At 30.4% G+C, this 19,288-nt stretch overlaps 1 pseudogene across 1 annotated transcript in view; it reads left to right on the forward strand.

Moving 5' to 3' along the window:
* Positions 1 to 19,288, forward strand: part of LOC143235573 (uncharacterized) — a 60,733-nt pseudogene that overhangs the window by 16,125 nt on the left and 25,320 nt on the right. Inside the window, exons 5-8 of the transcript XR_013019336.1 lie at positions 896 to 941; positions 3,725 to 3,840; positions 6,149 to 6,235; positions 7,539 to 7,730. The product of XR_013019336.1 is annotated as an uncharacterized LOC143235573 (transcript). The remainder of the gene's footprint in view (positions 1 to 895; positions 942 to 3,724; positions 3,841 to 6,148; positions 6,236 to 7,538; positions 7,731 to 19,288) is intronic.

A 19,288-nucleotide genomic window follows, 5' to 3' on the forward strand; every position in this document is an offset into this window, starting at 1 on the left:
TATGTAGAACGGATTGAAATGGAACGACAGAGTAATTAGTATTTTCAGGTTGTATGTATGCTGTTTATGTCTCTCATCTTTTATTTGCATACATCACACTTGCATAATTTTGAGAAAGTCTTTTATTTTGAATTTGCATTAGTTACGAGTTTGGTGGTATTTTTATATTACTTCTTTTTGCTAATATTAAACACCAGAAGTACGACCTTATTTATGCTACAAAATATTACTTTTCATATTAGCTGACAGTATACATTAACCTTACTAACTCTTTGAGAATTTGCATCTGGAACTTATCACACTGATATTTTAAATAATCTTAAATCACTAATGTATGTAAGATAGTTTATTTCATTTTAAGAAAATCAAAACAAAAGTAGTAAATCTGATAAAAACGAAAAACATTCTGTTTTCAGAGAGCCTCTTCTTAACTTTGAAGACTTATAACGGATTCTTAACTTTGAAGACTTTTAACGGTTTCTTAACTTTGAACACTTATAACGGATTCTTAACCAGATTTATTTTAAATGTTCTTAAGTACGGGCTATATATTTGGTTTTTCCTCAAAGTGCATTTTAATTAATATTAAATTTAATGTATATTTAATAAATAAATGACGTTAAATGAGACAGGCAGTTGTGGTTGGTAATTTAAGGACTTTTCTGTTTTAATAAACAATTGCATATAATCTCTACAATAAAGAAGGTTTGAAATACGAATAGTTTTTAAACACACACTTACTGATTGAAACTAACTTTTAAAATAGAAGGAAATAAAACTAAAGCAGACTTCTAATTATCATGAATTCTGAAGCAGAAAGACTTTAATGTTAATAATGAACTTCTAGATTTATAAACGTAAAATATGATTAAAAAGTTTTAATTTCAATCTCTAGAACTGAAGAGGCGCCGAAAGTATCTGAAGCAGAACTCGCCATGGAGGTAAGATTAGTAGCAGTGTGGGTTAAGATAATACATTCTATAAGATTGGTAGTAGTGTGGGTTAAGATAATACATTCTATAAGATTAGTAGCAGTGTGGGTTAAGATAATACATTCTATAAGATTGGTAGTAGTGTGGGTTAAGATAATACATTCTATAAGATTGGTAGTAGTGTGGGTTAAGATAATACATTCTATAAGATTGGTAGTAGTGTGGGTTAAGATAATACATTCTATAAGATTGGTAGTAGTGTGGGTTAAAATAATACATTCTATAAGATTGGTATTAGTGTGGGTTAAGATAATACATTCTATAAGATTGGTAGTAGTGTGGGTTACGATAATACATTCTATAAGATTGGTATTAGTGTGGGTTAAGATAATACATTCTATAAGATTGGTAGTAGTGTGGGTTAAGATAATACATTCTATAAGATTGGTAGTAGTGTGGGTTAAGATAATACATTCTATAAGGTTGGTAGTAGTGTGGGTTAAGATAATACATTCTATAAGATTGGTAGTAGTGTAGGTTAAGATAATACATTCTATAAGACTGGTATTAGTGTGGGTTAAGATAATACATTCTATAAGATTGGTAGTAGTGTGGATGAAGATAATACATTCTATAAGATTGGTAGTAGTGTAGGTTAAGATAATACATTCTATAAGATTGGTAGTAGTGTGGGTTAAGATAATACATTCTATAAAGTTGACAGTAGTGTAGGTTAAGATAATACATTCTATAAGATTGGTAGTAGTGTGGGTTAAGAAAATACATTCTATAAGGTTGACAGTAATGTAGGTTAAAATAATACATTCTATAACGTTGACAGTAGTGTAGGTTAAGATAATACACTAAAGATTGACAGTAGAATAGGTTAAGATAATACATTGTATAAGATTGGTAGTAGTGTGGGTTAAAAAAATACATTCTATAAGGTTGACAGTAATGTAGGTTAAAATAATACATTCTATAACGTTGACAGTAATGTAGGTTAAAATAATACATTCTATAACGTTGACAGTAGTGTAGGTTAAAATAATACATTCTATAACGTTGACAGTAGTGTAGGTTAAGATAATACACTAAAGATTGACAGTATAGTAGGTTAAGATAATACACTATAAGATTGACAGTAGTGTAGGTTAAGATAATACATTCTATAAGACTGGTATTAGTGTGGGTTAAGATAATACATTCTATAAGATTGGTAGTAGTGTGGGTTAAAATGATACATTCTATAAGATTGGTAATAGTGTGGGTTAAGATAATACATTCTATAAGATTGGTAGTAGTGTGGGTTAAGATAATACATTCTATAAGATTGGTAGTAGTGTGGGTTAAAATAATACATTCTATAAGATTGGTATTAGTGTGGGTTAAGATAATACATTCTATAAGATTGGTAGTAGTGTGGGTTAAGATAATACATTCTATAAAGTTGACAGTAGTGTAGGTTAAGATAATACATTCTATAAGATTGGTAGTAGTGTGGGTTAAGAAAATACATTCTATAAGGTTGACAGTAATGTAGGTTAAAATAATACATTCTATAACGTTGACAGTAGTGTAGGTTAAGATAATACACTAAAAATTGACAGTAGTGTAGGTTAAGATAATACATTCTATAAGATTGACAGTAGTGTAGGTTAAGATAATACATTCTATAAGATTGACAGTAGTGTGGGTTAAGAAAATACATTCTATAAGGTTGACAGTAATGTAGGTTAAAATAATACATTCTATAAAGTTGACAGTAGTGTAGGTTAAAATAATACATTCTATAACGTTGACAGTAGTGTAGGTTAAGATAATACACTAAAGATTGACAGTATAGTAGGTTAAGATAATACACTATAAGATTGACAGTAGTGTAGGTTAAGATAATACATTCTATAAGGTTGGTAGTAGTGTGGGTTAAGATAATACATTCTATAAGACTGACAGTAGTAGTAGGTTAAGATAATACATTCTATAAGATTGGTAGTAGTGTAGGTTAAAATAATACATTCTATAAGATTGGTATTAGTGTGGGTTAAGATAATACATTCTATAAGACTGGTAGTAGTGTGGGTTAAGATAATACATTCTATAAGATTGGTAGTAGTGTGGGTTAAATAATACATTCTATAAGGTTGGTAGTAGTGTGGGTTAAGATAATACATTCTATAAGATTGGTAGTAGTGTGGGTTAAGATAATACATTCTATAAGATTGGTAGTAGTGTGGGTTAAGATAATACATTCTATAAGATTGGTAGTAGGGTGGGTTAAGATAATACATTCTATCTGATTGGTATTAGGGTGTGTTAAGATATTACAATAATGGAAATGAGGTGATACTGCTGGTGATAGTATATACAATATCATGGAAATTTCTTATCAAGAAACTATTTTATAGACAAAGGTTTTTGTTAAACAATTTGTGATAAAACCGTCTTTTATTTTCCAAATAATAACAGTAATAATAAACATTTTTGTTATTATCTTGTGGAAATCAAAAGTCGTTTGTTTATTCTAGCTTTACTGATAGCAGAATGTCTAAATACCTACAGTATGCACTACAAATTCTAACAGAACTGTCAGCTCGAACAATTAAGACAATAGAGAGATAAAGTAAAATTGTCTCTTTTTATCCGATGGACAGATTTTTATAGTAAAAATTTGTTGTATTGCATTTCAAATCTTTTTAACAAGTGCTCAGGTAGAGGGTTCGCTTTATTCGTCTACTTTATTACTACGATATTGGTTTATTTTTACAAATTAACACGGGTTTGATTTTTAGGAGAAAACAAGGAAGAAAAAGGAGGAGGAGCAGGCCATGTGGCAGGAGTACTTGGAACAGCGGCAACTCAAAGACAGAAGGAAGAGGAAGAACTGCGGAAGTTGAAGGAGAGACAGGTGAGTAACAACCATGATGACTAAACACGGAAATGAAAAACAAAAAACTAGGAAGTCGCGCGATTTTCACTTCAGAAAGTGCTAGTTTACAATATAATTATGATTAAATATCTCGTGACAAGTCTTGTAAACTGGCACTTTACGATGAAATTAAGTTTGATGGCAAATGAAGACACCCTGCGGAAATTTCTAGAACTAATGAACGTCACAGGTAAACAACCAATCATCAGTCGGATTTCGCCTCCCACACACTAACATGATGTATGGAGAATTTAAACGACTACAATATTGCACAGTTACTTTTTAAAACTACTTAGATTATGCGCTATGAGAGCTAACACTAGCATAACACTGTTTTATATGAAATAACTTTCAGGTTACGTAGTGCAAATGGAAATTTTGAATATTTTTATTCCTGTGTTTTACATGTTTATTTTTTAACTCCAAGGAAGAAATTTGTGTAAAACAATCATCAAAAACATTCCTGAGAAAATATTTTATTATAAACACTGCTGCCATATATTGTGGGTGATAACGTGAAACTCACTTAAGTAAAAACGTATTCTCAAGACGGCTGGTATGGGTATTAAAACTTTTATTAAAATAAAGTACAGAACAACGTCTCGACCTCTTTGTTAACCTGAAGATGACCTAAGAAGGTCGAATCGTTTTTTAATACCCATACACTGTAGTATATACTTCCAATGCTCATATGATCTCAGATGATATTAGACATTGAAAACTGGTATACACAACATATTAACGAATATGGTTATAAAAAAGAAAATTTAGATTACAATGAATTATCTTTAGCTCAGTGTCATGAATAAAACAGCTTTCAATTTTTGGTTTCACTTACCTACGCTTTTATTAAATTCTACAATTTCAACTTGGACATAAGATAAACTGCCTACATATCCTTGATTACGTTATGTTGGTTGATACACAGGTTTTGCTGATAATATATATGTAAGTATATAGTATATATTTAGTTACTAAATCCAACAGGTATAATGAGAAAAACACTTTGAAGGCACCGAATTTGACTGGTGTAGCGTGATTCATATGTTTTTACTTCAGATGTAGCGTGATTCATATGTTTTTACTTGAGATGTAGCGTAATTCATATGTTTTTACTTCAGATGTAGCGTGATTCATATGTTTTTACTTGAGATGTAGCGTAATTCATATGTTTTTACTTCAGATGTAGCGTGATTCATATGTTTTTACTTGAGATGTAGCGTAATTCATATGTTTTTACTTCAGATGTAGCGTGATTCATGTAATTCATATGTTTTTACTTCAGATGTAGCGTGATTCATATGATTCATATGTTTTTACTTCAGATGTAGCGTAATTAATATCTTATTTCTTATTCATCTTTGATTTCACTTGTAAGCTCTTGGAATAACTAATCCAGTTTTCTTTCGTTGAATGATAAAACAAGCTTGCTGGTTCGCCATTTCTTGAGATTGACAGTAAAGTTAATTCATATAGAACATTAACAATAATTAATTATATAAATATAATCGATGTTAAAAAACAAATAAATGAACAATATTAGGTTATGTGGACTACTATTTAAATTCTTCTGTACTGGATATGGCAAACTTAATGTATGTGGACTACTATTTAAATTCTTCTGTACTGGATACGGCAAACTTAATGTATGTGGACTACTATTTAATTCTTCTGTACTGGATATGGCAAACTTAACGTATGTGGACTACTATTTAAATTCTTCTGTACTGGAGATGGCAAACTTAACGTATGTGGACAATTGTTTAAATTATTCTGTACTGGATATGACAAACTTAATGTACGTGGACTACCAGTTAAATTCTTCTGTACTGGATGTGGCAAACTTAATGCATGTGGACAACTATTTAAATTCTTTTGTTCTGGATATGGCAAACTTAATGTATGTGGACTACTATTTAAATTCTTCTGTACTGGATATGACAAACTTAATGTATGTGGACAACTATTTAAATTCTTCTGTTCTGGATATGACAAAATTAATGTATGTGGACTACTATTTAAATTCTTCTGTACTGGATATGGCAAACTTAACGTATGTGGACTACTATTTAAATTCTTCTGTACTGGATATGGCAAACTTAACGTATGTGGACTACTATTTAAATTCTTCTGTACTGGATATGGCAAACTTAACGTATGTGGACTACTATTTAAATTCTTCTGTACTTTCACTGAGAAAAGGATCTGAATAATGTAACTTATATTTTAAAATATCGGTTGAATATTTCAAATTTAACAACCTAGATTGTTTTGATGAATGATTTAGGCAAGAAGGAAGACACTAAGGGCAGAAGAAGAAGCCAAGATGATGGAAATGAAGCGAAGACAGGAAGAGATGAGACAAAAAGAAGCAGTAAGTGACATGGATATCACTGGTGTAGAATTTAAACTGTGTCCTGACAGTCAAAACAGTTTATGAAAAGTAACATCAGTCAAACTTAACAACATTTATATATAAACATTTTGTGTAAAATATCCTTTCGAGATGTATAAATGTATATAAAGTTGTAGTAAGACACAGGTCTGAGAACCACATCAGTATAGAAAAAGGAAGTTAGCATTCAAGTGTTTGAGTTTAGAATTAACATGTAAAATTAGAATAACATTAGATGTCTAAGCTTCAATTCAATATATATATATAAAAATAACCCTTAAGCACTTTTGGAGTTATATCAATATGCATAAAAATGATAGCACTTGTGCACTTTCACTGCAATGTCTATACGTATAAAAGCAATTACCCTAAAGCACTCTGACAATTACATCATTATGAAAAATAATAATATTTACTAACACTAAGGGTTGATATACATACATAACACACACATATATATACATAACACACACATATATATATACATAACAACACATATATATATATACATAACACACATACATATATACATAACACACGTATATATACATAACACACAATATATACACATAAACACACAGTATATACATAACACACACATATATACATAACGCACACAATATATACATAACACACATATATATACATAACGCATAACATATATATATAACACACACATATATACATAACACACACATATATATACATAACGCACACATATATCATAACGCACACATATATTCATAACACACATAATATATTCATAACACACACATATATATCATAACACACACATATATTCATAACACACACATATATACATAACACACACATATATATTCATAACACACACATATATACATAACACACACGCACATACATTTTCATGCTTGAAAATAATATTCTAAGCTGAAAAGATTTATTTTGCTAAAATGAATGCAAAAATAATAAATTTCGACAGCTGTCATACCATGAATTAGGTAAAAGTGAACTTTATAATCTAAAATATATTGTCACGAAGCGATATGTAGACATACACAACAAGCACGAATAAAGTGAATATTTTATTAGGAAAAAAACACTTGATAACTTTGGAAATAAGTACGGCTTCAATAAAAACCCTATATATAGAAATCTGTTTGAATTAACTTTGAATATTAATAATATATTCAGAAAAATATCTGAACATTTCAGCATCTTGAGGCCAGATTAAAACTACAGATATAAACATATATTTTGTTAACTCTTTTAAAATGATCATTCTTTCTTTTCAACACACCAGGAGGAGAAAAAACAGAAGGAAGCTGAGGCAAAGAGAAAACGACTCCAAGAGGCAGAAAGAAAACGACAAGCAATGATGGAAGCCATGCAGAAGGAGAAGATGCAAGGACCCGTAAAGAGGAATTTTGTTATTCAAAAGAAGGAGGGTGACGAAGGTCCACATGCTGCCCTTGGTCACTCTGGGTTCGACAAGGTAAGTGTCAAAACGTTAATAAATTCGATATGAAAAACATTGATGCTCTATATGGGACGACAGGTATCACAATCGTTGGTTAAGTAAGGTTAATGTTTGTTCGGTGAGGTGGGTTTAAAAAGGTTAGAGAACGTAAGTAATTGGGACAGCGTTTCTGTGCCCAGTTTGAACTACTATATGCGAATTGGTTGTCACAAGCAATAGAAAAGAAGGGTCAGAGACGTTACGACATACGACCTACTGTGACATTTCACAGTCAGCAAAAATGATATTATTAAAATTAAACATTTGATAGCCCAGTGAACGACTTTATTTTCAAAATTTTACTGAACTCATAAACTATCGCACTAAACTTTGTTAAAAATAAAACTGTATAACGAAAGCAACTGAATAATTTCTTGGCTAAAAAGACTATAACTATATAGCAGATATGTATGCTTTTATTTATGTTTGCACCGGTACAAATTGTATGACGTAACTTTCTTGTTCAATGTTCTTTGACGCGATAATGGCTGCATTTATATTTTAACAATATAATATTTATACATGTTGAAAACCTTGAAATAATTCATTGCTGCATCCTATTGTCGACGGTATAATGTCACGACAGTCATATGTCGCTATTCAAAATTATAGCAGCGTAATGTCGTAGTACCACATTGTAGCACCAGAGGGTGCAGCTGAGAGGGAAAACAAATCCAGAAGGAATTTTGATGGAAGTGGAGGTAAAGTCCACGAATTAACACCAGGTAGCGTGTCGCTAGAGAAGGACGCAGATGATGAGGTAATTTATGATGAATGATTGGATAGTTCACAAACAAAACACCAGAAAAGGATACTGATAAACAGATGTATATGTGTGACAGCATATAATTTGCCTCATAGTTTTAATTTCATTAACAATAGAAGTCTTAAAATTATTTTTTTAATATGAGTTGTATCTGGTACTTTTTATAATTATGTTAGTTTATCTTCTATAGTCCTAAAAAAGAAGTGTAACTCCCCAGATGGCGTGTTGCTAATCGTACTAAAGACCTTAGTAATATAATTCCATAGGTTGATGACGTAACCAACACTGTAGTTTACACGTCTATAATTAATTATATGCCTTAAAACGCTACAAGTAAAACTATTATTTGTTTGTGTTTTTTGTTGCATTCTAAGTGTTTTTTATAAGCTTGGCGGTAAAAAGAGTTCTTGACGAAATATTTCGTTTTGATGCTACTCTTTTCCCACACCAAAGTTTTTGTAATCTGATATTCATAAAAAGACCATACAAGACAATTGCACACTATAAAAAGACTTTTGAAGATGTATTTACGTGGAAATGTTTTGAAACAAAATAATAACAAATATATCATTAACATCTTTATGAAATTCAAATTTAGATAACAGTTTTCGTTTCTACATTTTTCATCAGAGATAATATATACAACAGTATCTGCACACAGCCGAATACGGTTCTTCAGTAGTTTGTATTGTAAGTTTCTTCTTGAGGTTATGTGCAGGAAGTTTTAACCATACCAACCAAAGTGACACAGATCCAGTCACAATTAAGTTTGTGACTTAGATCCAGATTATTGATTTACTGTTGTTGTTTGTTTTTTCTGAATGATCAGATAGTTGTTCACTGGAAAATATATCTCCAGCCTTCTTTCGCATACTAAAATCTTATGAGAGTATTGAATAAGTTTCTGTATTATCCATAGTTTCTTAAACATTTATTGTGATGTTCTTAGACTAAACAATTTCTAAAACTGACTGAACTTCCACATAGGTGAGAAAATTCAAAATGTTTGATGAGGTACTACCAAAACATTCTTCGATTCGTAAATTTTCGTCTTTCACCAAGTTGAAGTGAGAATCTCCAGCAAACATATCTCTTACAAGATTAAAATCTGAGAGTATATGTTCTCCCAAGTATTCTTCAAACCCTGTATCAATACCGTGCTCTTTAATACTGTCTTACCATTCCATTAAATAATGTGTCATGGCTTCGTGAATACGGCTCAGCATGAATATCTGGTTGTAAAGGTCAAGTGGGATTCTGTTTTCCAACCACATTCATTTGCAATGAAATCGGTACTGTAATTGTATGAGTTTTGAATTCCAATGTCCACTTTCTATAACAAGACGTTTAGATACTTGACCTAAAAATTCATTATCAGTAAATGTTTGTAAGGTTACCGGTGAGATTGAAAGTTATTAGTGAACATAGGATAGTAAACTGTTCCTTTCTGAAGTGGTTTACTGTGTGACATACAGGCCTATCTTGACTATTCTAGCGTAGATTGAAACGTGCTGTTCAATACCCTTGAATCTCAGTTCATCATTTGCATTTGACATAAAATAAGTCTTCACTTTGTACGAGGAATGGTTTTAGTCTTACAACATCGGAAAAGAACTTGATCTGCCAAAAAATGTCTACATGTGTTGTCGATTATTCAGCAGACTATTTGGCTACAATGTGTATTTATGTGTTGTATTTGATATTTTTAATTTTTACCATCATTAAAGGTGAGATCGTCAAAAATACCCCCTTGTTCTTTATCCACATAGACGATTTCAAACGACTCCTTCATTATAGCACAGTGAAGCTTTGATGTACGTCTTAAATGAGTTTGTCGTTCATGTGCACATCCACTTAAGAAAACAGAGATCTTAGAAACAAGGTGACAGATTCAGAGTTTTCTTCATCCTCTTTTATGTTGTTTCCATGTTGTATTGACATTTATGCCTATACATGAAGTAATGATTGTACCAGATCTAAACATTCATCCACTGATCCCGATATGGAAAATTCGATTGGTCCTCTGTTGGTCACTAATGACAGATGATAACATTTCGTCTACTAATCTTCATCAATGGTGGTTTGTTTTGTTTCTTTGAAGTTAAGCAAAAAGCTACACAATGGAGCCATATCTGTCTTCTGCTCATCAAGGGTATCAAAACCTGATTTCTAGCGGTGTAAATCCGCAGACATGCCGCTGTGCCATTGGGGATGGTTTAAGTGGGAAGAAGATAAAGAAAGTTTGTGCGACTTTTCATCTTTTGGAAAGATAATGATTCCTTGTCAGAAGAGTGTAGATTGATGTTCCTTGTCAGAAGAGTGTAGATTGATGTTCCTTGTCAGAAGAGAGTGGATTGATGTTCCTTGTCAGAAGAGTGTGGATTGATGTTCCTTGTCAGAAGAGTGTGGATTGATGTTCCTTGTCAGAAGAGTGTGGATTAATGTTCCTTCTCAGAAGAGTGTGGATTGATGTTCCTTGCCAGAAGAGTGTGGATTGACGTTCCTTGCCAGAAGAGTGTGGATTGATGTTCCTTGCCAGAAGAGTGTGGATTGATGTTCCTTGTCAGAAGAGTGTGGATTGATATTCCTTGTCAGAAGAGTGTAGATTGATATTCCTTGCCTCCTGGCCTTAGACATTCTGAACACAGGACCTTTCTGTTTCTGCATCATACCAGATGGAAAACCCTGCCTGACATTTCGAGATCCTTCATTTGCTCATCATTTCATAAAATCAGTAAAAAATCTTTCTTGTTTGACATCTGATGATAAATTTAGGAATGCCTGAACACCTTGTTTCCCTAACACTAATACCTTTTTTCCAGAAATGCTATAGTTAAATAAAACAGGTTACTCAACATGTCTCTCAATCCATGACACCACTGCCATTGGCTACCAGCATAAGGTAAAATGTTTTCCATTCAGTAATCATAATAATCGTCATAAACCATTTTATTCGTGGTAGCAAGGTACTTTTCATGTGCCCCAGTTCAATTTATTTCATCTTTCATATCATTCTCAGTAGTCTGGAAACTGTCCAGAAACAGACCTGTAATGAAGATTTATAAATATTTCAAGAAACCTTTCTATTCTGACTTTAGCTGGAAATATCTGTATTATTGATACATCTACATCACGAACAATAGTAGGTTCCACAATATATGATTAAACACAGAATGAATAAAACCTGCTGTGCATATTAACATTATATGCAACTATAGTGGACTTTTTTATCATATGATCCAAGTAGTACAGATAGCCTAAGATGGAATGTTATAGAGTTCCCATCATTTATGGTCACATCTACTTTTCGGGTGAACGAACAATAAGTAATTATAGGTGCATTGTCTGGTTTAGGAACCGATTCTCCTACTTGGTTAAATATTTTAATCAAATCTTTAGGTTCTTTTTTAGTTTAATGTAATTAATTATGGTACCAGAGTGAAGCCAGAAAAGCAAGATGACCATTAGGCACGTTACGCCATCTATGTGGATACTGTAATTCAGCTAAGGTCACTTCCAATAAACCTTCATGGATGATAGGTCCTGGAAGATGAGTAACAGATTTTGGTAAAATATTTCTGGTAGTTTATGGAATTGTCAGCAGGTGACGCCATTTACAGTTGGCTCATACTGAATAAAGAATTATGGAGTTACGCTTCCCTAACAGTTTATCTTATAATTTTTCTCTAAGATAGTGTTGCAGTTCGCCCTCTGGTAAATATCTCTTTATTTTATTGTGGATCATAAATATTTCATCTCTCCATCTAGGCACATATCCTTTTGTTAAATTAATACATCACCTTATTAGTATGCTCTTGGTAATTCACAAATGCTGAATTGAAATTTTACTTTGGTGCGTGATTTGTTCAGTCTTTTCCACACCACAGACTGATTAAGGTGATTAACATCCACTAGTGTAATTTCAATACTTCAGGTGTACTACTGATTATAGGCACCGAACATGTTTTTCAGTATAGTAATATACTCCTGAGATCTAAGACCAGGAAAATAACATCACATTTTCTTTTAATAGTGTGATTAATTGTTTTTATTGTAGTCGTTTGTGTTTCATGATGTATAGTAAAGAATAAAACGTCCTGCACTTTACTTAACATTGAAACAATCGACAAGTAACTTCTGTTCTCGCATCTGTATGAAGTTAAAAGGTTTTCTGTTTGATAATCTGTATCTTTCTTATCCTTGAGTGACGAAAACCATTCATATTTAAAAAACACATCAACAGACGTCAGTAAACTCTTAAACTGATTGTTATAATGACTTAGGTTAGAGAAATCTACCAAGTCAGTCTTCTGTTGTTCATCAGTCCTTGCAACAGTCACTTGGTTTCTTGAAAATTCATATATTACTGGTTTGTGTGAACCGAATGTATCCTGAAGACTTAACAATTGAATGATTTGTTTTAGAGTGATGGATTTACCTTTCACAGATTTAAATAAAAGCTGTAAACCACCACAAAAATAAGAATTATAATACATACGTATGATACTTGATTACATTAAATATCAGTTATTAGGTCTGATTAACTTCTGCCAACTATTTCTATATAATTTACCATCGACAGTGTCTTTATAACAGCAGTGATATTTATCCTTTACAAGAGACGAAGTTAATTCTTAGGCGGCTTCAAACATTACTAGGGTTAAGACGCTGACAATTGTTAATAACGAAAGTCATGAAACAAGTTTCTAAATGATACATATGGACCCATTTAGATATATAACGTGTGAATGTTTTGGTATATTATATTTTATATTTATCCATCTGTATGCATTTCCAACAATTTTAAGAGAATATTCGTATCTGGTAATCGTTTTGCAAATGACTTGTATCCAGTACGGTTAAAATTCTTTCATTTTCTTAGTACACCATTGATCAGGTTAATTGTGTTACTCTTTAGGATCAACCTTCGACTAATCAATAATTTCAGGATTATTTCACGTTAAATCTTCTCTGGAGCACATTAAGCTGAACAGGATTTTAGTTTTCTGAAGAAGGATGTGAAGGATATCTCACTTTTTATTGTCATTCATTTTAATTTTAACTGGTTCCACAACTTACATAAGAAAGGTCTGATGATGTTGTCGCAGGTGGTTTATCATCTTTGCTTTATCCACTATGGTTAGCGTGTCGTTTTGTATGACAGAAATGATACTGTGATATATATATATAGGAACAAGAATCATTCGTTTTATGTGTTCTATATTTTCAATTTCAGTTGTTTTACCATGCAAAGCACCTCATGCATGTGTAACATATAAAACTGTTTACTGTATTCTCAAGACTGCTGGTATGGGTATTAAAACTTCAGTTAAAATAAAATTGTTCTCTACTTTGTTAAAACGTATCATTGTCGTGTAAACAAAGTAGATGTTATATTGTTGCTAACTCTCTTTGTTCACACAACAATGATAAGTTTTAATATGAAATGTTCATTGTATGGTACGTTGTGGAATTTTACTAACCCTGGGATATAGAAATACAAACATTTCCAGATTATAACCAGGAATTTCCAATAGATTTCTCAATGTCTTGGCTGTCTAACTCTCCCTTTATATAAACTGTGACAAAGCTCTTTCCAACAATCTAGTCACGCTTCACATGTAGATATGGTTGATGTTTCTACTTTTCCAAGATGATTTGTATTTGGTAAGAAATTCACTTAATAACAATTTCTTAAACAGAAACACACATATACATCATTTGAATACTATCCTTCTAGTTCTGCCATGGCCAAAGTCAATAAATTAGTCCATATTCAGTGGAATATAAGTTTTAGCTTACTTCTGTGCATACAATATAACTTTATATTCAGAAAATGTTCAGTCCTTAGGCATAATGTTATATTATCTGCTGTATCAAATCGATAATTAAGTAACCAAATGACTCATTCCATCTTGATAAACTTATTCAAAGTATTTGACACATGTCAGAAACATTTGTTTAACAGAGAGTCGTCTCTGTCATCTTTGAATATTATAACGTATTAGGTATTATAAGTCTGATACAGTAAAATAGTGACTCCCACGTGTAAAACGTTGACACAGTCGTTCACTTTATCCACTTACACTCATTATAAATGATGATAATAATTGACATATTAAAGTGTAACTATTCATAAAATCGTTCATGTGATCTTTGAGAAACTGAACGTTATGAATATAAATACAGTGTATTCAGATTAAAGTTCACCATAAAGCTACACGATGTTTTAGGAACAGGCCTCAAAGTGACGAATTAAAACTTTTCTTAAAAATTATTATTTATTATTGTTCTTAGATCTAACACTAAACAAGTAAAAGAAGTAAACAGAAAAAGAGTGAATATGTCGAGATTTGAGAAAAGAAAAATAGTATTTTAACACATTTAGGATTTTATGGCTTAACACACGACGAAGAGTAAATTCCATTAGATCAAAGATTTAATATAAAAGTCTGGAAAGATTTTACTCTTGGGGACAACTGGACGATCTCTTTTATTTCCTTTCTTCTTAAAAATGGTTTGACTCTTTAAATATCTACATATCTTTTATTAGAATTAGTCATAGTTATTGGATGCTGGAAAGCATTGAATATCTCTGTTATCTTACTCTTCATTGAATATCTTTGTTACCTTACTCTTCATTGAACATCTCTGTTATCTTACTCTTCATTCAATATCTCTGTTATCTTACTCTTCATTGAATATCTTTGTTATCTTACTCTTCATTCAATATCTTTGTTATCTTACTCTTCATTGAATATCTTTATCTTACTCTTCATTGAATATCCCTGTTATCTTACTCTTCATTGAATATCTTTGTTATCTTACTCTTCATTGAATTTCTCTGTTATCTTACTCTTCATTGAATATCTTTGTTATCTAACTCTTTATTGAATATCTCTGTTATCTTACTCTTCATTGAATATCTTTATCTTACTCTTCATTGAACATCTTTATCTTACTCTTCATTGAATATCTTTGATATCTTACTCTTCATTGAATATCTTTGATATCTTACTCTTCATTGAATATCTCTGTTATCTTACTCTTCATTGAATATCTTTTGTTATCTTACTCTTCATTGAATATCCTTGTTATCTTACTCTTCATTGAATATCTTTGTTATCTTACTCTTCATTGAATTTCTCTGTTATCTTACTCTTCATTGAATATCTTCTGTTATCTTACTCTTCATTGAATATCTTTGTTATCTTACTCTTCATTGAATATCTTTATCTTACTCTTCATTGAACATCTTTATCTTACTCTTCATTGAATATCTTTGTTATCTTACTCTTCATTGAATATCTTTATCTTACTCTTCATTGAATATCTTTATCTTACTCTTCATTGAATATCTTTGTTATCTTACTCTTCATTGAATATCATTGTTATCTTACTATTCATTGAACATCTTTATCTTACTCTTCATTGAATATCTTTGTTATCTTACTCTTCATTGAATATCTTTGTTATCTTACTCTTCATTGAATATCTTTGTTATCTTACTCTTCATTGAATATCTTTATCTTACTCTTCATTGAATATCTCTGTTATCTTACTCTTCATTGAATATCTTTGTTATCTTACTCTTCATTGAATATCTGTTATCTTACTCTTCATTGAATATCTTTGTTATCTTACTCTTCATTGAATATCTCTATTATCTTACTCTTCATTGAATATCTTTGTTATCTTACTCTTCATTGAATATCTCTGTTATCTTACTCTTCATTGAATATCTTTGTTATCTTACTCTTCATTGAATATCTCTGTTATCTTACTCTTCATTGAATATCTTTATCTTACTCTTCATTGAACATCTTTATCTTACTCTTCATTGAATATCTTGTTATCTTACTCTTCATTGAATATCTCTTTTATCTTACTCTTCATTGAATATCTTTGTTATCTTACTCTTCATTGAATATCTCTGTTATCTTACTCTTCATTGAATATCTCTGAATATCTTGTTATCTTACTCTTCATTGAATATCTTTGTTATCTTACTCTTCATTGAATATCTTTATCTTACTCTTCATTGAATATCTTTGTTATCTTACTCTTCATTGAATATCTCTGTTATCTTACTCTTCATTGAATATCTGTTATCTTACTCTTCATTGAATATCTTTGTTATCTTACTCTTCATTGAATATCTGTTATCTTACTCTTCATTGAATATCTTTATCTTACTCTTCATTGAATATCTTTGTTATCTTACTCTTCATTGAATATCTTCTTTATCTTACTCTTCATTGAATATCTCTGTTATCTTACTCTTCATTGAATATCTCTGTTATCTTACTCTTCATTGAATATCTTTGTTATCTTACTCTTCATTGAATATCTCTTGTTATCTTACTCTTCATTGAATATCTCTGTTATCTTACTCTTCATTGAATATCTTTGTTATCTTACTCTTCATTGAATATCTGTTATCTTACTCTTCATTGAATATCTTTGTTATCTTACTCTTCATTGAATATCTTTGTTATCTTACTCTTCATTGAATATCTCTGTTATCTTACTCTTCATTGAATCTCTGTTATCTTACTCTTCATTGAATATCTTTATCTTACTCTTCATTGAATATCTTTGTTATCTTACTCTTCATTGAATATCTCTGTTATCTTACTCTTCATTGAATATCTTTGTTATCTTACTCTTCATTGAATATCTGTTATCTTATCTTCATTGAATATCTGTTATCTTACTCTTCATTGAATATCTTTGTTATCTTACTCTTCATTGAATATCTTGTTATCTTACTCTTCATTGAATATCTCTGTTATCTTACTCTTCATTGTACATCTTTATCTTACTCTTATTGAATATCTCATTGTTATCTTACTCTTCATTGAATATCTTTATCTTACTCTTCATTGAATATCTTTTTATCTTACTCTTCATTGAATATCTTTGTTATACTCTTCATTGAATATCTTCATTGTTATCTTACTCTTCATTGAATATCTTTATCTTACTCTTCATTGAATATCTTTATCTTACTCTTCATTGAATATCTTTGTTATCTTACTCTTCATTGAATATCTTTGTTATCTTACTCTTCATTGAATATCTTTGTTATCTTACTCTTTATCTTACTCTTCATTGAATATCTTTGTTATCTTACTCTTCATTGAATATCATTGAATATCTTTATCTTACTCTTCATTGAATATCTTTTTATCTTACTCTTCATTGAATATCTTTTTTATCTTACTCTTCATTGAATATCTTTGTTATCTTACTCTTCATTGAATATCTTTGTTATCTTACTCTTCATTGAATATTGTTATCTTACTCTTCATTGAATATCTTATTTATCTTACTCTTCATTGAATATCTCTGTTATCTTACTCTTCATTGAATATCTTTGTTATCTTACTCTTCATTGAATATCTCTGTTATCTTACTCTTCATTGAATATCTCTGTTATCTTACTCTTCATTGAATATCTGTTATCTTACTCTTCATTGAATATCTTTGTTATCTTACTCTTCATTGAATATCTCTGTTATCTTACTCTTCATTGATGTTATCTTACTCTTCATTGAATATCTTTGTTATCTTACTCTTCATTGAATATCTCTGTTATCTTACTCTTCATTGAATATCTTTATCTTACTCTTCATTGAACATCTTTATCTTACTCTTCATTGAATATCTTTGTTATCTTACTCTTCATTGTTATCTTACTCTTCATTGAATATCTGTTATCTTACTCTTCATTGTTATCTGTTATCTTACTCTTCATTGAATATCTTTGTTATCTTACTCTTCATTGAATGTTATCTTCTCTTCATTGAATATCTTATCTTACTCTTCATTGAATATCTTCTGTTATCTTACTCTTCATTGAATATCTTTTATCTTACTCTTCATTGAATATCTTTGTTATCTTACTCTTCATTGAATATCTTTATCTTATCTTACTCTTCATTGAATATCTCTGTTATCTTACTCTTCATTGAATATCTTTGTTATCTTACTCTTCATTGAATATCTTTGTTATCTTACTCTTCATTGAATATCTTTATCTTACTCTTCATTGAATATCTTTTATCTTACTCTTCATTGAATATCTTGTTATCTTACTCTTCATTATCTGTTATCTTACTCTTCATTGAATATCTTTGTTATCTTACTCTTCATTGAATATCTCTGTTATCTTACTCTTCATTGAATATCTTTATCTTACTCTTCATTGAATATCTTCTGTTATCTTACTCTTCATTGAATATCTGTTATCTTACTCTTCATTGAAATCTCTTGTTATCTTACTCTTCATTGAATATCTCTGTTATCTTACTCTTCATTGAATATCTTTGTTATCTTACTCTTCATTGAATATCTTGTTATCTTACTCTTCATTGAATATCTTTGTTATCTTACTCTTCATTGAATATCTTTATCTTACTCTTCATTGAATATCTTTGTTATCTTACTCTTCATTGAATATCTCTGTTATCTTACTCTTCATTGAATATCTTTGTTATCTTACTCTTCATTGAATATCTTTGTTATCTTACTCTTCATTGAATATCTTTTTATCTTACTCTTCATTGAATATCTTTATCTTACTCTTCATTGAATATCTTTGTTATCTTACTCTTCATTGAATATCTTTGTTATCTTACTCTTCATTGAATATCTCTGTTATCTTACTCTTCATTGAATCTTCTTTATCTTACTCTTCATTGAATATCTGTTATCTTACTCTTCATTGAATATCTTTGTTATCTTACTCTTCATTGAATATCTC

The sequence above is a fragment of the Tachypleus tridentatus genome, chromosome 1 (genome assembly GCF_004210375.1).
Source record: "Tachypleus tridentatus isolate NWPU-2018 chromosome 1, ASM421037v1, whole genome shotgun sequence".
NCBI lineage: Eukaryota > Metazoa > Arthropoda > Merostomata > Xiphosura > Limulidae > Tachypleus > Tachypleus tridentatus.